The following is a 21096-nucleotide window of genomic DNA, read 5'->3' on the forward strand; positions in this document are numbered from 1 at the left end:
TTCTTCTTACTTGGGTGCCTTCTAATTAAAAAGAGTATTGATACAGGTATTTCTGACTTTTATATAATGAATTACACCACCTTGACATTGCAAGGCTACCAGACTATCCTCGAATCATAGGTCGGGAGGTTATGGACTGTAGAATTGTCTTAGACTTTCTCGGAGCTGGCTGAGGTAGTCATTGCAATCTCTAACACTTCCTACTGTACCTGGTTTATATTTCAGGTGAAGTGGAATTATTGATATAGAAATTTAAGGAGAAATGTCAATATAGAAATTTTAGGAGAAAACTACTTGCATTTCTGGGAGAGATTCCAGTGAGATTTGTTCATTTGAGCCTGGGAACCAACAGGAATAGTAGCGGTCAGTACTGCCAGATGGCCTCAACCTGATGTTTGGAATTGTGTTGAGAGTAGCCTTAAAAAACACTATTTGAATTGAACAGCTGCGGTTTCCGTTTTTGTTGGTCATATTTATCAGAGTGACTGATACAATACCGCACTTAGGAGAAAATTCTTTAGAAACCAGGATAAAGTTGAGAAAATTGTTGGCAGATGATTCTCTGTAGATCTCTCTCATTTTTCCGTATCTTGAATGCACAGACACCAATTGATCTTTGTTCTGCAGCAAAAGGCAGTCATGTATACTGTTTAGAATCATAAATAAGTTATCATTCTGTGGCAAAGATCAGGCCTGCTAACTCTCTGTTTTGAATGACGTGGGTTCCATAACTCAGGAATCCTCTCCTGTAGAATATGTCAAGCATTAATCTGGGCACTTCTTGGAAAAGGAAACTGGCAAATATGCAGATGCTCGTGCTTCTTGTTTTCTTGTGAGTAATAAATTCCTTTTTACCTTAGTTAATATAATGCATATTAATTTTATTAAATTTTAGGTCTTTAATAAACGAAAAATAGTTTTGCATTATATAGAAATCTGAGGAGCATTTGATAAACATTTAAATCATTTTCCACATTTACATCAATTTACTCAAAAATTCAAATTTATTCAGAAAAAATGAGTCCCTAATATTAATATTTAGAAGAGCTAGGTACACCCTTGAGGTAAACTTCTCTGAGACCTCATCACAAAAGAGACCTGAGGTTAGCCAGGCCTTCAAGGTTGACTGACTTTGCTAACAAGCCTAATGGTATGAGGTAAAGGTAACTGAGAACATAATACAAGCAAAGTTATAGAAACGGAAATATGAGAACACATGGATACAGGGAGGGGAGCACTACACACAGGGGTCTGTTGGGGGGAAATAGGGGAGGGACAGCAGGGGGTGGGGAGTTGGGGACAGATAGCATGAGGAGAAATGCCAGATACAGGTGTTGGGGAGGAAGGCAGCAAATCACACTGACATATGTGTACCTATGCAACAATTTTGCATGTTCTTCACATGTGCCCCAAAACCTAAAATGCAATTTAAAAAAAGAAACGGAAATACATAAAGGAAAAAACGAGACATTTACTCACTGAAGAGATAAGAACATTAATTGAGGTAAAGAAGAGAAAAAAAGCAGTGAGAATCAGGGTTTTCTTGTATGCCATAAACTTTAATATTCAGAGAAGATTATGATCTCAAAATGTTAGAACAATTTCCTTATTTGTGTTTATTGATTTCTATTACTTCTCTGGGATAGAACAGTTATATCAGATTGACACTCACAGATTTACAAAATTGCATTGCTTTTCCCACAGGTGTTTTTCAGGGCAGAAGCAGGGACAGTTAGTTTCCAATGAATCTGAAACCATTTTATTAATGTGGAACATTCTGGTTAACAATTGGCATTGTGTCAAAGATACTCATCTCACACTTAGCACTGTTTTTTCTTTCAAGCATTTCAAAACACTAAGTGGAGAGAACAAACAGACTTTTGAATATCTTGATGTTTTTACATAAAAGCTACACATTATTTCCAATCTGGAGGCTTCATTTTCATGTTCATTTGTGGAAGCTGTAGTTATAAATTTAACAGGTGGTGCATTCCCTTGTTCCAGAACAGGGCAGATGGATCCCTCGTCACTGTTGCTGGTCATTAATGGTAAGCAGCTGCCTTGCCAGAAAAGTGAGACAGCACATGAGTCACAACCGCATGTTAATGCATTTCTGCAGTGATTCAATCACTTCATTTTAATGGTCTTGTTCAAATGTTTTCTTTCCTCCATTATACGCCACTTTAGTAATTAAAAACTGATTTATACATACCACACATGCGCATGATTGTGTGTGTCTATGTATGTATGTTTTACTTTTCTCCTTAAAATACAATTCTCCCTTATCAGTAGGAGGCTGTCACCATCCTTTTGTGGGTTATGAGGCATACCAGTGATGCTGGTTTCCCAAAAATATTGTTCCTTATTAGCACATTTTAGTTCTGACAATTCACATTGTATATTTGTTCTGTTAGTGTAAGACTTTTGTCCTTAGGTGTCTTTTTCAAATGCAAATTTTCCTTATAGCAACACTAAATCATTAGCAGTTATTAATAATTTATCTTGGACATATTTTTTATGAGGAGGAGTGCAAATGAATTTTGACATCCATAGTAAGAACAGCAAATTTCACAGTTTAAGAATAATTTATGCTGGACATGACGGCTCACGCCTGTAATGCAGCACTTTGGGATGCCAAGGTGGGAAGATGACTTAAACCTGGGAGTTTGAGGTTACAGAGAGCTGTCATACCATTGCACTCCACCCAGGTTGACAGAGCAAGACCTGTCTCAAAAAAAATAAAGAATTATTTGCCATTCTGACCATGACCTGTAATTTCTTGGGAAGTTTGGGAAAAATGAAAAGTTTTCAGGTTTTAATTCCAGCAACTCTCTTATTTAGTAAATGTGGATTTATAAAGAAATGTGGTTAATTTATAAAGAAAAGAGTTTTAGTTGACTCACAGTTCCACATTGCTGGGGAAGCCTTGGGAAATTTACAATCATGGTAGAAGGCACCTCCTCACAGGGCAGCAAGAGACAGAATGAGTGCCAGCAGGGAAAGCGCCAGATTTATAAAACCATCAGATCTCATGAGACTCACCATCATAAGAATATCATGAGGGAACTGCCCACATGATTCAATCGCTTTCTACAGTGTCCCTCCTATGACACATGGGGATTATGGGAACTACAATTCAAGATGAGATTTGGGTGGGGACACAGCCAAAAATTGAAGTGTGTGTGTGTGTGTGTGTGCGCGCGCACATGTGTATGTGGGTGCTTGCACGTGGGTATGTGCCTGCATGCCCTTTGATGATGATGGTTGTTGCCAGTGTGGGGTGGCAGAGTAAAGTATATCCTCTGCCTTAGTGGTGCTGCTGGCACTGTAGGGTGGTGGGGCAAAGTTTATTCTCTGCCTCAGTGGCAGCAATGTGAAGAATTTTAACCCCAGTGTCTGGCGAATGCCTGTTGCCTGGTAAGTACACAATAGTCTTTGAATAGAGAGAGAAATAATTATGAAGATGTAATGGAGAAAACAAGGGAGGGAGGACATGGTACAGAGGGAATAACTACCTAATATTAATTTTGTTCTGTCCATTTTATTTTCTAATGGGCTAAAAAAAATGCCATAACCATAGACCACGGTTCTAAATCCATTAAAACTTCACCTTTTCCTCATGATAATAAGTCATTCGTACTAAACAAAATCAATAGCTGAAGTCCTGCAACATGGGATATAAGAGTAATAATAGAAACACTCCAGAGCTTCAGAATCTGCCGAGGTCAGTCTCCCCAGTCTACGTAAATTATCTCATTATTTCACATCTCAAGCTGGATATTTGCCTTATATGACCCAAGAAATCAATATATGAATTAGCTGTCAGAAAGAGAAGATGTTGAAAAGAACGTTTTAAAAGATAGAGTATAATAGGAGTTGAAAATCTCTGTGATTCCATTTTTCAATCTGCTGATTCATAATCCAACCCCAAAATAAGGCATCATTTTGTGATGTGCATCATGTATGACAGAAATAAGTAAAATCGTATTAAAGATTAAGCATGATTATAATTTAGTTTCACCTTACAAGGGCATTTTTATGGTATTTTAAAAACGTACTATACTAATTCTGGTCAATGAAAGTATAGTAAAGGTATTAGATTCATCTCATCTACTTTTTTAAATAGTCGAAGGAATGATGAGCTTGATTTTTACATAGTAAGATTCCCTTGAATCTTGGGACTTCAAGCAGTTAAGTTCTCTTCTGGTTCCTAACAGGACAGATAGTATGAAGATACGCTATACTTACTGATGCACGAAGAGTTATTAAGACACAATATGTTTCCCAAAAACAGAAACTCAAGGAGGTGATAATACAATTTTATGAAACGATTTTTTAAAGAATAATACAGCTGTCAGGTGTGGTGGCTTACAACTGTAATTGTAATCCAAGCATTTTGGGAGGCGTAGACAGGCGAATCACGAGGTCAGGAGTTTGACATCCGCCTGACCAACATGGTGAAACCCCGTCTCTACTAAAAATACAAAAATTAGCTGGGTCTGGTGGCACGCACCTATAATCCCAGTTGCTCAGAAGGCTGAGGCAGGAGAATTGCTTCAACCCAGGAGGTGGAGGTTGCAGTGAGCCAAGATTGCACCAGTGCATTCCAGCCTGGGTAACAGAGGGAGACTCCAACAAAAAAAAAAAAAAGAGAAGAATACAGCTTTTCTCGAAATCTAAATATGCAATTTGCTTTGGCAATCACATATTTTTGAAGTGTTTTATTATATATGACAGTGTCCTGTATATATTTGTAGAGCTTAGCTGGTGATTATAAGTAAATTTTTCTAGAGTTGAGAGAGACAATTGCATGGGTAGGGTGCTAGATGGCCTTTTTTCTGACCATTAACAACGGTATAGTAGGAATCTTATTTTTCAACGCCAAAAGTTGTCATTTACTCAGTATTGTGCTCGTGCTCTTGACAATCCTCTAAACACTGCAGAACAATGCCTCTTGTAAGCAGAACTTCGGCACACAGATGTCCAGAAAATTTCCCAGCCTCATGTGAATAGTAAATAACACAATTTGACTCTCTGTGCCTCATTGACACCAGGAATGCGAAGGGAAGATAAGTTTACCAAGCAGGGCAGAAAGCAGTAAGTTGTAAAGTGGGTGTAGAGAATTACGGAGCAAGTGTGGGATGAACAAAGACAACAGTAGTGGCTTGGATTCCATTCTGTGAAAAATAATTACAGAAATAAGAGCTAAGAAAACTTGCTTCAAGGTTCTTCACAGAGCTCTGAGGTGAAGCTATTTCTTTTCTGACATAGATAAATAACCAGGCTGCTTCCAAGCTAAGATAATTTTGCCTTTGTGGTGCAGTCAGCAATGGGTGTGTTTAGTTTGGAGTAGCACGCCTGTCACCAGTGCAAACATGCTATGTGCCTCCTCCAAGCCCCAGCAGGTGCAGCACCCTCTTGGGCGTATCCGCACGCAGGTCCCGCCCCATCCTCTGCCTGCCACGAACTGCTGAACTTATTTGGAGTTAATTCCCGCAGTGCTCCAAACAGAACACCATCCTGCTCTGTTTACAGGAGAAATCAATGGGGCGATAAAGTTGTCAAAATGGGACTGCTTTTCTTTAATTCTGAACTTTTTTTAGATTGTCACAGAACTTAGACACTCCTGTGGATGTTCAAATGGGCTGAGAAACCATGGCCTGTTTTCAGATATATCGAATATGGACTGGGAAGGGAGATTTTTTTCTCTAGGTGAAGATTTTATGTCATAGAGGATGGGCCAGACCAACAGCCCCACCTTGAGAAATATGTGAGAAAACAACAAAGAATGAAGAAAACTCCTGGAGCAACAGTTCCCACACAAGCCTTTTTGGTCCTGAGATTGCTAAGATCCATACGTTACTTATTTTTCAGAGGTTTTTTCCTAGTTCTCTACCTTAAAACCCATAGGTTAAAATGCTGATGGAATATTCTGTGTAATCCCTGTATTCGTCTCAAAAGCGTTGAAGCTTTCCTCTGTGACCCAGCCCTTTCCACTGATTTAGATGACTCCAAGTTCAACTTGTGCTTATGACACTACCCTTCATGAGTCTATGAAATGCCAACACGGTAACATTGCCAGGCTAACGTGTTAGAATCATTTGCAGAATAATTATAGGAAAGTAAGACAATTGCTATTGAATGCATAATATGTGGCAGGCTCTATGTGTGTTAGCTTGTTTCATCTGCACAACTGAGGTAGAGTCTGTCACCTTTGCCCACTTTATACATGTTTAAACGGAGACACAAAGGAAGTTAAATCCCTTTCCTAATGCCACACGTGTGATAAGCAGTACAGCCAAGACTCTAGCAGTCCAAAGCAGTATATACTCAAGGGAATATGTTCCTGGGATTCAGAGCTGGGAAAAACAATTCATATGTAAGCATAATCAGAAAAGCTTCATTGAGAAACTCCAACTTCTGCTAGATTGTAAGCTGGCAGAAGGAAATGAAGACGCCAGATTGAAGAATAAAGAAAGGGCTGAATAAAGAGATAAAAAGAGTATAAGCTCTAGCATATAAGAGTCAGTCCATTTAAAAGTTCATTTGTATACTAGAGATAGAGTGATGAAATAATATAATAGAGAATATGATTATGACCTGGAAATTTTAGACAGGAATGGATAAATTACATAAACCATTCAGGGGCTTGAGTGAAATGATTAACAAAAGTCCTGATTGATGAATAATAATCTGACAGCGAAGACAGGGAAAACTAAAGGAGAGAAACAATCTTATTTCATGAGTGGGTGACAGGATTTGAAATAATGGTAGCTATAAAGAGTTCAAAAACACTAAGTTGATAGGCATTATTTTTAGGGAATAAATGAAATCCAGGATAAGTAGTGAGTGAAAATAAAAATTAATGTGCCTTCTCTATTTTGAATTTAATAAAGAGGAAAACGGAACCATTGTCTCTAAAAGTTGGAAACATATTGCTAAAGCATATGTAAGAAAATTATTAATTTACTTTATATGCCACATGTCTTTAAACACTGTATAATTTATCTGTGAGTTATTCTTAATGGGATATAGGAACAAAGAAACATTAACTATAAGAATATGGCTGTAAAGTCAACTTGTTCACAGCCATTTAGTCAACAAATAGTCACTGGATGCTCACTCTATGTCAGAGGCCAGGCCAGATCTTAGTGATCAGGATGTTCAAATGGGCTGAGAAACCATGGCCTTCAGCATACACCGCTGAAGAAAATTCCAGCTGAGTGCACTCAGAGGGAGGATAGATGTGAAATGAACCAGGGTAACAGAAGAAGAGGAGTCCCATGTCTTAGGGCCAATGGGGTTAAATTGAGACTGCTATGAGAAATTATATCTAGTCAAAACAAAAGTATTCCAAGAATTCAAAAAAATGGAGATTGATAAGAGGGAGAGGTGAGAAAAAGGGAGGAGTCAGTGATGAATCTCCACTGTCTATGTTAAGATGGGTCCATTTGCATCCATCAAGAAAAACCAGGTATGAATAGGAAGAAATAACGATAAATGATAAGAAAATGTAATGTCTCAGTATTGCATGCTTGTAGAATAAGAATAAAAAAATATGAATAAATGAATTAATTAAATTGCATGCCACTTTAAACATTGAAAAATTATATATTTTTTGAAAAACAATGAGAATACTGAAGTAAGTCATATATAGTTACCAACATTTTATATTTTAAAAAACGGCAGCATAGTACATCCAAAAAAGGCTCATGGACTCAGAGAGACACCAGTTCAGATCTCAGCACTGACGAAGTTCATAAATCTCTAAGTCTCACTGAGAAGAAATAGAAGCTAATAGTCCTGCTTGGTTAGGATTTCTAGGGTATTTGATGCAGCAGAACAATATTAAAACAGCATTTCCTTTTGTCTCCACATGTGTGGAGTACTTTAGCTCACCCTAATATTAAGTGGGAATTCTAGTATTGAAAATCTGGACATAATAGAAAGCTGAGTTCTTACATATAAAGTTATATTTAATTATTTTCTTACTCTATCACACAGACACTGCATAGAGAAGTCAGTGAAAACATATAACTAGTAGGCATTTAATAAATATTTATTGGTTAAATTGCTAATAAATAGTAGATGAATTTTATCGACAACATTGTTAAATCAGAAAAGGAAAGCTCATAGTAGAGTGGGAGGTGACTTGTGAAACATGCAGTTTAAGTGAACAGACAATTGGAAATAGGATTTTAGTTTGAGTAATTAGCAAGAGTCAAGTCATGAAACCAGAGCTTTACTAGATCTTGTAGGTAGGATGAGGAAGAAAGGTAGTAGAGAATGCACCAATTGCAGTGAAAGATGAAAATAGCATCCAAATAAATCTCCAAAGTCCTCTTTCTTTTAAAGATGTATACTTTCTAAAATGGGATACATTTAACAATTTAAAAAATTGACTTTGGTTTAAATTACATTGAGTCTGATAGAGTTTTCTTCAGAAAAAAAAAATCCAGTTAAAATGGTTAGTTTCACTAAACATGATCTTATGAGTCATATGAGGATATTTTTTTCTGTATTTATTCACCTCCATAGAAAAAAATATATTTTTAGAATTTAAGTGTAAAATGTAATGAAGAATTAATGAATCGAGCTCATTAGAATATAATAATCAGTATTTTCTTTCAAGTAGTTTCAGTAATTTGTGTTCTCAGCTAACTAAAACTGGACTCTTCAAAATGATATCAAACAGTTGAAATATTTTTAGAACCTTTATCAGACATATTCATACCCCCTGTGATCTCAGAGTCTGTATCATATCAAAAGAATAAATGTCCAGAACTTTAATGAGATCCTTTGAGGAAAACTTACATTTCTGGCAATGATAAATGGTTGTACGTACAGTTTTGAAGTTGTACCGCATGTCCTTTTCTATGAAGAGAAAACCTAATTACATAAGTTTATGGCATAAATTTAGAAAAAAGCTGTACTCCAGCTTAATTAAAGCTAAAAATTCTGACATCCATCAAACAGTATTTGATAGTATATTTTGCATACCAATGGTATTACATTGCATATGTACAAATGAAGCCCAGAGAAGTGTATTGACCCTCATCATACATACTGTGGTCTGCTTCCTAAACTTCCTAAACAATTCAGAAGTTAAAAGACTTAGTAATTTGAGGCCTGGCATGGTGGTTCATGCCTGTAATACCAGCACTTTGGGAGGTTGAGGCGGGTAGATCACCTGAGGTCAGAAGTTTGAGACCAGCCTGGCCAGCGTGATGAAATCCCATCTCTACCAAAAATATAAAAATTGGCCAGGCCCAGTGGTGGGTGCCTGTAATCTCAGCTACTTGGGAGGCTAAGGAAGGAGAATCACTTGAATCTGGGAGGCGAAGGTTGCAGGGAGCTGAGGCACCATTGCACTCCAGCCTGGGCAACAAGAGCAAAACTCAGTCTCAAAAAAAAAAAATTTAAAAACTTAGTTATTTAAAGGAAATTACAGGTATTGCATTGTTTCCAATAACAGATTGATGATGACTGATAGATATTTTAAATACGATTCACAAGTTAAATTGAAGAATTTATATTTTAATTTCAATTTAGAGAATTTTTCCCCAATTATTTTATCTTATCTTCCTCTATAACTCATGCCTTACTTCTTTACAAAGAAGTGAGTATCCACCTTTCTCCTCTGTAACTCATGCCCCACTTCTGGCGTCATTCATCAGATTGAAGACATCAAGACTACATTCACTGTGACTCCTACCATAGTCATAATCTCAGTTTAGAAGGATGGTCCATAAACCATATTCTCAGATAATGCCATTGTTCTAAAAAATAAGTTGAGATGTTTTATTTCTAAAATTATATTCTGATAGTCTTCTCAAATTAGTAGAAATAGTTGATTGGCCAAATTTAGATAGTTCTCTAATACGCTTTTCTTAAACTTTTGGCAGATGTTATTGCTTATCCATGGTTTAGATAATAATTTAATTTAAAAACACACTGCAAGCACCTATTAATATTATTCCTGGGTTATGATTTGTATTAATTAAATATTTGTTGAATGAACAAATGTGAAATTTTGGGAAGAATCATGCTTAGCTGGACTATCTTTTAATTTTTCAATGAGCCCATGTGCTTTTGGTACATTTTACATGCATTAATTCAATAAAGGAATTTATTCAGTAAGCAAATTTCTAGCATAGCTATTAGCACTGGGGATTTGGCAGACCGTAGCCTCACAAGGCTTAGAGTCTAGTGCAATTCTTCTCACATTTTCATGTATGTTTTGCATCCCCGTGGATGTGAATACTGTTACAATGCAGATTGATTAGGTCTGAGATCAATATTCTGCTTTCCCCAGGTGACTTCAGTGATGCCACACACTGGCCACATGCTAAGTAGAAAGGGTCTAGTAGGTGAGACTGACACTAATCATATAGCTAACTAAACAAAGTGTAAAATTACAACCACGACAACATACTATGAAGGAGATCATATAACAGAGAATTTGTCCCAACAGGGAAGAGCAAAAAAGTCATCCCTAAGGAAGTGAAAAGAGAGGTGCTATCTGAAAAATAGAGGCTATGATGCAACAAGGCAAAAGGAATAGGATTCCATGGAGAGAACAGGAAACAGAGGAAATGCAGGCATCTGGCAACAGTAAAATCACAAATACAAATATGTTGTCTGACTAACACACACCCCACCTACACTCATGCAGAAAAGGGTAAAATTAGTAGCTTTCTCACATTGGATAACTTCTCAGGGCACAATCTCAAGATTGGTGATTCAATAAAAAATTACATAATGTTTCACATGTCTAGACTTCAATCCATTCTAAATGATTATTTTCCTTCTTTAACCGGTATTGTGTCTGGATTTTCCATCTATTTAACAGCACAGCTTCTGTGCTGCTAAGTTGTTAAGAAACAGAACACTGAATAAGGAAATGTGTGTGAGTGTAAAAGATTTAAATCTAGCTTTTTCAAGTAATGACTTGATCAAATTCTAAGCAAAACTAGAGCATAATTTCCCACATCCGGCAAAATAGGCCCTCCGTAACACTGTGCTGTATTACCACCTGTCAGAAGGAAACTGGATTTTCAAATTAAAAAAAAAAGTCTTCACAAAAACAGAATATAAAAATAAATTGAATATCAAATTTAAAATATGCAATCAATATAAATCATTATAATTGCATAATACATGCTATGCTTGTCAAATTTTTATATTATACCGTTTAGTAAGAAGATTCACCCATCTAAATTATGGTTTCTTAAATTAGGTAGCACTTTTGGTGGCATATTTCATGTGGTAAAACTACTTGATAGTTTATAGAATGGAGATGATAATATTAACATTATTAAGATTCCACAAGTATATTCAAGGATGATTTTTACTTTTACTATTAGTGTATTCAAGGAAGGTTCTTACATTTCCTGCTAATTGTGAGAATGTCCCTTCTCTCTAGCACAGGAGGTTTTGATTTCTTACTGAATGAAGAAAACTTTTTCAGAGATGGAAAGTCAAATAAATACTCTTCTAAATTCAAAAAGTTTGCCTTTTTTCCCATGAAATCTCTTTATGGTCTACTAAAATATTAAAAAAAAGAAATATCAAAAGAGGAATATAAAAATCTGAAATTTTCAGATTTATTTCAACATGATTCCAAGACTACAATATTTATTTTGCTTATAAAAAAAACTGTGGGCGTGGAGCCATGGCTCAGGGCTGAGCGTGGTGGCTCACGCCTGTAATCCTAGCACTTTGGGAGGCTGAGGCAGGTGGATCACGAGGTCAAGAGATCGAGACCCTTCTGGCCAACACAGTGAAACTACATATACTATATTTATATTTATATTATATTTGTCTCCACTAAATATACAAAAAATTAACCAGCTGTGGTAGCATGGGCCTGTGGTCCCAGCTACTTGGGAGGCTGAGGCAGAAGAATCACTTGAACCCAGGAGGCAGAGGTTGCAGTGAGCTGAGATTGTGCCACTGCACTCCAGCCTGGTGATAGAGCAAGACCCCATCTCAAAAGAGAAAAAGAAAAAAAAATTGCAACATTTATATTGTCGCCTTGCTGATTATCTGATCAAAAACATAGAAAAGATCAGAATGTTTGCTGGTCAGGATATTACCAGAAAGGGGTGCTGACACAGAAGCCTAAGAGAAGGTTCTTGGACCTCATTTAAGAAAACATCAGGGACAAGTCCATAAAGTGAAAGCAAGTTTATTAGGAAAGTAAAGAAATGGTGTATTATTCCATTTCCAGGCTGCTGATAAAGACATACCTGAGACTGGGAGGAAAAGAGTTTTAATGGACTTAGAGTTCCACATGGCTGGGAGGCCACACAATCATGGTGGAAGGCAAGGAGAAGCAAGTCATATCTCACATGGATGGTGGCAGGCAAAGAGAGAGTTTGTGCAGGGAAACTCCCATTTTTAAAACAATCAGATTTCATGAGACTTATTCACTATCATGAGAACAGCATGAGAATGACCCTCCAGCATGATTCAATTACCTCCCACCGGGTTCCTCCCATGAAACCTGAGAATTGTGGGAGTTACAATCCAAACTGAGATTTGGGTGGGGACACAGCTAAACCGTATCAAGTGGTTACTCCATAGCCAAAGCAGCCTCACGGGTTGTTTGACTGAGTATATGTATAGTTATTTCTTGATTTTATATGCTAAACAAGGGGTGGATTATTCAGGAGTGTTCTGGGTAAGGGCAGGCAATTCCCGGAACTATGGGTTCCTCTCTCTTTTAGACCATACAGGGCAATTTCTGGACTTTGCCATGGCATTTATAAACTTTCACGGCCCTAATGGGAGTGTCTTATAGCATGCTAATGCATTAAGTAGACTATAATAAACAGTGAAGATGAACAGAGGTCACTTTTGTTGCCATCATGGATTTGGTGGGTTTTGGCTGGATTCTTTCCTGCATTCTGTTTTATCGGCAGGGACTTTGTCCCCTGTTTCTTGGGCTTACCCCCATCTCATCCTTTGACTAAGAATGCCTAACCTTCTGGGAATGCAGCCAAACAGGTCTCAGTCTTATTTTACCGAGCCCCTATTCAAGATGGAATCACACTGGTTCAAGTGCCTCTGACAAGATGAGGAGAAAATGGAGACAATAACATCAGAAATATGAGACAGAAAGAGAAAGGAATGTGGGGAGACTAGAAGCCATTGTAGAACTAAAAGAGGAAAACAAATGTTAAAGAAGGAAAAAATTACATTTGCAAAAATTAAGCCCTCAGACCCTTGGGTCTGTTAAGGTAGACTTGGCTGTAGTAACAAATAGACACAAATTTTAATGGCTTACACATGAAAAGTTCATTTCTTAATCACAATCTTGGGAGGAAAAAATGGCTTATCATGAGCTGGGCACAATGGTTTATGCCTGTAATACCAGCACTTTGGGAGGCCAAGGTGGGTGGATCACGAGGTCAAGAGATCAATACCATCCTGACCAACATGGTGAAACCCTGTCTCTACTTAAAAAAAAAAAAAAGAAAAAAAAGGAAAAAAAGAAATTCAAAAATTAGCTGGGCATGGTGGTGTGTGCCTGTAATCCCAACTAACTGGGAGGATGAGGCAGGAGACTCACTTGAACCTGGGAGGCGGACACAGTGAGCTGAGATCATGTGACTGCACTCCAGCCTGGGAGACAGAGCTAGACTCCATTACAAAAAAACAAAAAGCCTCATTGCTTCAGTCAGTGAGTCGACACAACACTCAACAACTCAGGGCAGAAACTCCTTCCATTTGGGGATTTCACCAAGTCCTATAATAACCTCTAGGTCATCTGCTTGTAGATGATCAAGGGACAAAAGAATGAAAAGCAGCGTGTGGAGGTTTTCTGGGCCCCCTGCCGGGAAGGAACACATCCCTTTGCTCATATTTCATTGGCCGAATCTAATTGGAATGAAAGACAAGAAATGTAGTCCAACTGTGGACTCCAGAAGAGGAAAGTGTAGATTTCAGCAAACAGATTTTCACCACAACTCCATTTTTGAAACTAACTACAAAGGTCATAGCATGGCATAAAGAAGCAGCCCTGGGTGACACAGCATGACCCTATTTATGGTGCGTTTAGATAATTTTTTCTGAAAATTTGGGAACCCTACTCAGTATCCCACAATTTATTCCTTTTTATTGTGTTAAAAAAAGTTATTTAAACCTAATTATGGGGAGATATTCTGGAGCCCTCATATGAAGATTTGCAAAGCTGAACTTTGAGTTAATGCTTTCCTCCCTTCTTGTTCCTTTCCCAGACATTCATTTTCTTTCTAAAATCTGGCAAAAGTCCTCTAAAATGAGTAATAACTTCATTAATTGCCAAAAGGGAGCCAGCTGGAGTAATCTTATTCAATGACACAAAGGAATTTGTTACAGACTTTTAGATATCAGCGTATTGAGAGTTAGAGCCTGTTTTCTCCCATTTACTATGCAGGGAGGGTGTAACAGGATGTACTTTTGCTGGATATGAGGGATTCACATTTACGTTTGAGCTGACATTCTCAAACTCCAAAATGTCAGGCAGCACAGATGCATCTGGAGCTCCTAAACCTGATATGCTGTGTGCCAGCAGCGTATTCTGCCCAGATTAAAAAATGCCTCTGACTCAGAATTTAAAAATGTGGATTGTTATGCTGCTGTATCAGTGAGACAAGGGTGAACTGGAAGAATGTAACAGTAGGAAAAGCAGACCTGTTGAAATACTGACAAATTCACTTTTTTGAGTTAGGGTTGACTACACATCCTGCCCCCACAATTCTAGCTGACATCCAGAAGCCCATAATGCCTATAGTTAAAGGACTTCTCAAAAAATTGTGAGTACATGTCAAGGTTTTATTTCCAGCTTGTCATTAAGGGAAATCTTCCTAAAAAAGATGATTCAAACTTCCCTCTTGGTAGAGACCAATTACAGAAAGAAAATAAAAGCAATATAATCATTGGTAGATTTAATACACAACAGGATTTCTGATTTAGGATTATTAGCAAAGACACAAAGCTGGCTAAAGATAAGTGTATCTGTCAGTGTCAGCTGGGCATGTAAATCTCTCATTTCCCAGAAAAGGCTCTCAATTTTATTGTCAAACATTGCTCAAGCAATTTATCGAGAGTGCAAGGCTTTCCAGAGAGGACCTCAAGCCCATTAAAAGTTCTTGTCTAGACCATTTTCCCTTGGACTTGAAGAAATTTTCCTATATTGTATAAGCCAAGCTAATATCAATCCTTCTTTATGTTATCTCAGGTAGTTCACAGCTCCAAGTTTCAATTTCCAAGTAGCAGTAACAACTCAGTAATGGTGAGCCAGTGGCATACAGGAGCTGGGTGTCTCTGCACAGGTTTTCCTGTTAGGATTTAAATGAGGTGTCACAACGAGCATGGAAGGCTTCAGTACTATTAAAAGTAGAAATTGGAGTCATCAAATCCTTCTGTGTGAGCTAAGTACCTCTAAGCCTGTGAATACTCCCTGGGAACATCACATAAATGACATCCCAGGCCTATTAACTAGAATTGCAAGAAAGTACAGGCTGCATGAAAACTCTGAGATTATCACCCAATCACAATCCCAGCTAATATGCAACAGTGAATTGTGGATGGGGCTACAGAGAAGACCAAACTTTCAAAAGGCAAATTATTTTCAGTAGGGCACTTTGAGAAGACTAGGAAGAATAGCACACATCTGTCTTTTCAACACAGTGGTGAAGGCGACTGAGTGACACTCATTCAAGAAATGCCTGCTGACGCGCTGGGATGGGCAGGGAAGGTGTAGGAATGAATCAAGCTGGCATGGTCTTTGCATCAGAAGGCTCAGGCACCTAAACTGGTCTATGGCAGGGGTTCTCAGCGCTACTGGCACTCTGGATCTGATCATTCTTTGCAGGGCGAGGGGATCTGCCTATGAATGGTAGGATGTCCAGCAGCATCCCTGGCCTCTACCCATTAGAAGCTGGTAGCATATGCCAGTTGTGTCAACAAAAACCACTTCCAGATATTACTAAATACCCCCTTGGGAATGAAAATGCTTCTGCTTGGGAAAGCACCGCTGTAGAGGCTTATTATGGAAGGCTTCTCAGGGACAACCCATTCAAGATAAAACGTAGCAGACAGGGTCTCATGTGAACAGCCGGGAAAGCAAGACGAAGTGCATGATATGACAAAGGTGTGTGCTTTGCGACACTCACTGTTGGGTATGAGAGAGGAAAGAGTGAAAGTTGGTGAAGAAAAATCTGCAATAGCCAGGTGATGAGTGCCGATGTGAGTCACATTAAGGAATTTCAACTGTGTCCTAATGACAGTAATAAACTGAGAAAAGAATTCTTAACAAGGATGCCAATAACAAACACAGATCTGGATTTTTGCTTCCTCATGCTCAGTTCAGGGCTTTGAATGAATGGGAGGCAAATAAGGTGAGAGTTGGTGCAGATAACTGTAATTAGAGAACTGATGTAGTTCTAGATATGCAATAATGGTCTGGAATATATATTGGCATTTTCGAAGGCATGGAAAAATTTGAGCCAAAATTTATGGCATAATTGATAAAACTTGGATTTTTATTAGTGTGGGGTATGAGGAAAAGTTAGGAAGGAAAAATTGTTTTTGGGCAAGAGGCATATGATAGTGCCGTTTTTAGAGATTACAGAAGGAAATTGTATGTGTGTGTGTGTGTGTGTGTGTGCGTGTGTGTTTATATATGCTTGTGCAAGGGGATGGGGTCTTGCTGAGTTCTTTGTTGGATATGATGTAGTATATGAAGTATCTGTGAGGAATCTATATGGATTGGGTAGTAGTGTATGTTGGCCTGGAACCTAGGAAAAAAAAATTAGGCTGAAAAATTTAGATTTGCACACCAGTTTTAAGTTAGAATTTTGGAATTCCAATGTGTTAGTTGAGGTTTTTCTCAAGAGGTGGGTGTCAGGTAGAGATTGAACCACTGGATTTTATTAAGGAAAATAAGTGTGTGAGAGAAAATAGGCAGCTAGCTACCTCAGGCTGGTGGGATAGCCATCAAACTGCAAAAAAAGTTGGATGCAAGCAACCTAAATTTCTACATGGTCTAAAAAAAGTTTGGCAAAGTGATTGCAGAGAACTTGGGCCAGCTTCAGCTATGAGAGGAGGCCCAGTCTCAGCTCTGAGCTGCCTTAATCTTCGTGCCACACTCTGTTATTGACTGGGAGCAAAACTGTGAGTGGATTTCAGAGCACAGCAGTCAGAGCCTGTGCTAATTTCCTAAGATGACTGTAACAAATAAACACAAACTGGGTGGCTTCAAATAACAGATATCTATTATTTTCATAGCTCTGTGGACCAGAAGTCTGAACTCAGTATCCACTGGGCTAACATCAAGGTGTCGTCTGGCCATGCTCCCTCTGGAAGCTCTAGGGGAGGATCTGTTTCCGGCCTCTCCCATCTGTCAATGTTTCCTTTTATGTCTGCATGACTCCACTTTCCACCTGGTGGTCACATTGCTGCTGCCTTTCTCTCATAAGAATTCATGTGATGGCATTTAAAGCTATTGCGGGTTGAATTGTCCCCAAAATTCATATGTTAAAGCTCTAACCCCCAGTAACTCAGAATATAACTGTATTTGAAAGTAAGTTCTCTTTTTCTTTATTTTTTAAACAGTGTCTCCCTCTGTCACTCAGCCTGGAGTGCAGTGGTGTGATCAGAGCTCACTGTATCCTCAACCTGCTACAGTGGACCAGAAGTGAAGTGTAAAATTAGTATCAAGTCATCTTCCCACCTCAGTCTCCCTAGTAGCTGGAAGTACAGGCCCACATCTGCACCCCGCTATTTTTTGTAGAGACATGGTTTCACTATGTTGCCCAGACTGGTGAATACAGATTGTTTACAAAGGTAATTTAAGTTAAAATGAGATAATTAGGATGGCCCCTGTGATGGTTAATATTGAGCGTCAACTTAATTGGGTTGAAGCATGCAAAGTATTGTTACTAGGTGTGTCTGTGCGGGTGTTACTAAATGAGATTAAAGCTGGAGGCAGTGGACTGGAAGAGGCAGACCACCCTCAATCTGGATGGGCAGCATCTAATCAGGTGCCACTGCAGCTGGAATAAAACAGGCAGGAGAAGGTGGAAGAGCTGACTTGCTGAGTATTCTGGTTTCATCTTTTTCCTGTGCTGGATGCCTCCTGCCCTCGAACATCAGACTTGAAGTTCTTCATCTTCTGTACTCTTGGACCTACAGCAGTGGTTTGCCAGGGGCTCTCAGGCCTTTGGCCCCAGGTTGAAAAACACACTGTCAGCTTCCCTACTTTGAGGTTTTGGGGACTCAGATTAGCGTTTTTGCCCCTCAGCTTGCAGATGGCCTATTGTGGGATTTCACCTTGTAATAATGTGAATCAATACTCCTTAATATACCCCCTATATATATAGATAAATAGATATAATACCCTTTATATATTTTATATATATAAAATACCCCTTATTATACACCATATATATATATCCTATTAGTTCTGTCCCTCTAGAGAACCCTGACTTATACAGCTCCATATTGAATATAACTTGTTTATTTTTTATAAGGGGAAATCTGGACACAGACATGCAAAGAGGGCACAACAAATGCACCTCAAAGACACAAGAGGAAGACAGCCAACCACGAGACAGAGAAAGAGGAAGACAGCCAACCACGAGACAGAGAAAGAGGAAGACAGCCAACCACGAGACAGAGAAAGAGGAAGACAGCCAACCACGAGACAAAGAGGAAAACAGCCAACCACGAGACAGAGAAAGAGGAAGACGACAGCCAACCACGAGACAGAGAACCAACCCGACCAGGATCTTGATCTCAGATTTCTAGCTTGAGAACTGTGAGAGGACAAATTTCTGTTAAGCCACTTTGTTACAGCACTCACAGCAAGCTAGTACAAGGGCCCAGCCAGATAAACCACAATAGCATACCAAGGGCTTTTTCTCATGGGACAAAAATCTTTGCTACAGATGGCATGACCTTATTACAGAATCCCAGGGTCTACCCTGCCTGGGATTCTCCCACTGAAGCTTCCTGCATTTGTATCACGACTAATACCTCCAACACTAGAGAGGCTCATACAGAGCACGTGGTAGGGCTGATTGTACTGTGGCCTGGACCTGCTGCGAAAAACAAAAACAAAGACTAAACAAACCAAAACAACAACAACAACAAAAAACTACTCCTTCTCTGAATCTCACTTGAATCTGTCACTCTTCTTTTTTTTTTTTTTTTTTTTTTTTGAGACGGGAGTCTGGTTCTGTCACCAAGCTGTAGTGCAGTGGCACCATCTTGGCTCACTGCAACCTCGGGCCCCACTCCCACCCCGGATTCAAGCATCTCTCCTCCCTCAGCCTCCTGAGTAGCTGGGACCACAAGCATGCACCACCACCACACCCAGCTAATTTTTGTATTTTTTATAGAGACGGGGTTTCAACACAATAGCCAAGACGGTCTTGATTTCCTGACCTTGTGATCTGCCCACCTTGGCCTCCCAAAGTGCTGGGATTATAGACGTGAGCCATCACCCCTGGCCTGAATCTGTCATTCTTCTATATCACTCGGAATATAGAGACAAGAGCAATATTACTAGGTGTGAAACATATTTATTGTTTCCAGAACCCAAAGGGCTGACCAGTTGCTGTGCTTCCTTCTTTTTTTTTTTTTTTTTTTTTTTTTGAGACGGAGTTTCGCTCTTACCCAGACTGGAGTGCAATGGCATGATCTCGGCTTACGGCAACCTCCACCTTCTAGGTTCAAGCAATTCTCCTGCCTCAGCCTCCCGAGTAGCTGGGACTACAGGCACGCACCACCATGCCCAGCTAATTTTTGTATTTTTAGTAGAGACGGGGTTTCACCTTGTTGACCAGGATGGTCTCAATCTCTTGACCTCGTGATCCACCCACCTTGGCCTCCCAAAGTGCTGGGATTATAGGCGTGAGTCACAGCGCCCAGCCTTGTGATTCCTTATTTATGGCAGAAATGCACAATGCAGCACGTTCTCTTTTGGAGGCTCTATCCCCGCACACCCCTGACCGCCAGGCCCTTATGAAATCTGGTCAAGTGACAGGTCCCTGAATTCCCACAGGGCATGTCCCTACCCTCTGGAGTCCATGCATCTCACCGCAGTCTCCAGCATGCCAACTACCTGTCACTCCTGTCCAAACAGCACGCTTCCTAATGTCAGGGACCAGCATGGTAAGTGGGACATGCAGGTGGCCCAGGCCTCTTCACTCCACATTTTGACAGAGAGGAGGAGAGTTAACACAGCCCTGAGAAAAACTGTAAATGAGCATTGCTGTCTGTCACACATGAATACACACAGATTCTGAATGTATTTCTATTTGCAGTGGAAAAGAATGGGGTTGCCAATTCTGTGACCACATGCCATGTCCCTCAGGCATTTGTTATCTGCTGCAATGATGACACTACACTTGTCAGAGCAGCTATGACCAGAGCTACTGTTTGCAGTAGTCTACAGTCATTTCCCAGGTTTCAGCTAGTTTCTGCAGGGGGCCCTCTGGGAATTAAATTGAGATGTGATACAGACCACCCACTTGCATCATTTAGATATTTAATGGTGGCATGAATCTCCCCTGTATCCTCAGAGTAAGAGATGTTTTTTTTTTTCAAATTCACTAAATTGAATAAAATATTCACTGAGACAGGGCAATTAAAAGTGTCAATTCATTTATTTCTAGTTGGCTTTCCTCATTCTGATAGCTCTTACTCCACAGTCCAGGACCCCAATGCAGAGGTACCACCGAATGACACTCTATTGATTCCAATTATGTACTGAGTGGCTAGAGAAATAACCAGTCGACACCATCACACATCTAGTGGGCTCTCTGTGAGCCACACATTAACCAGGACTCCATTTATTACTCAACTCCCCCAAAGACCTCCACTCTCGCAGAGGGGTTCCAAGGCACTTTGTATCTGGATCAACTCAGACCCTGTGTTTAAAAGTTTTAGGAATGTCTGATTATTCCTTTTCATCCCCAGTGTGCAGCACTTGACTAAATGACTATAGAGCCCTTTGGGGAAGGACTGGAGAATATACTTTTCATGATGTTGTAGACATTTTCCTACTAAGAATCTCCTCCATGGGTTCTAATTCTGAAAAAT

The 21096-nt window shown here is 39.2% G+C and overlaps 1 long non-coding RNA gene across 1 annotated transcript in view; it reads right to left on the minus strand.

Moving 5' to 3' along the window:
* Positions 1-1415: 1415 nt before the first annotated feature.
* The window catches only part of LOC128929400 (uncharacterized), a 108615-nt gene continuing 88934 nt past the window's right edge, over positions 1416-21096 (minus strand). The window contains exon 3 of the long non-coding RNA XR_008475812.2: positions 1416-2060. This is a non-coding gene — a long non-coding RNA (uncharacterized LOC128929400). The remainder of the gene's footprint in view (positions 2061-21096) is intronic.

This window comes from Callithrix jacchus, chromosome 13, assembly GCF_049354715.1.
Source record: "Callithrix jacchus isolate 240 chromosome 13, calJac240_pri, whole genome shotgun sequence".
NCBI classification, from domain to species: domain Eukaryota; kingdom Metazoa; phylum Chordata; class Mammalia; order Primates; family Cebidae; genus Callithrix; species Callithrix jacchus.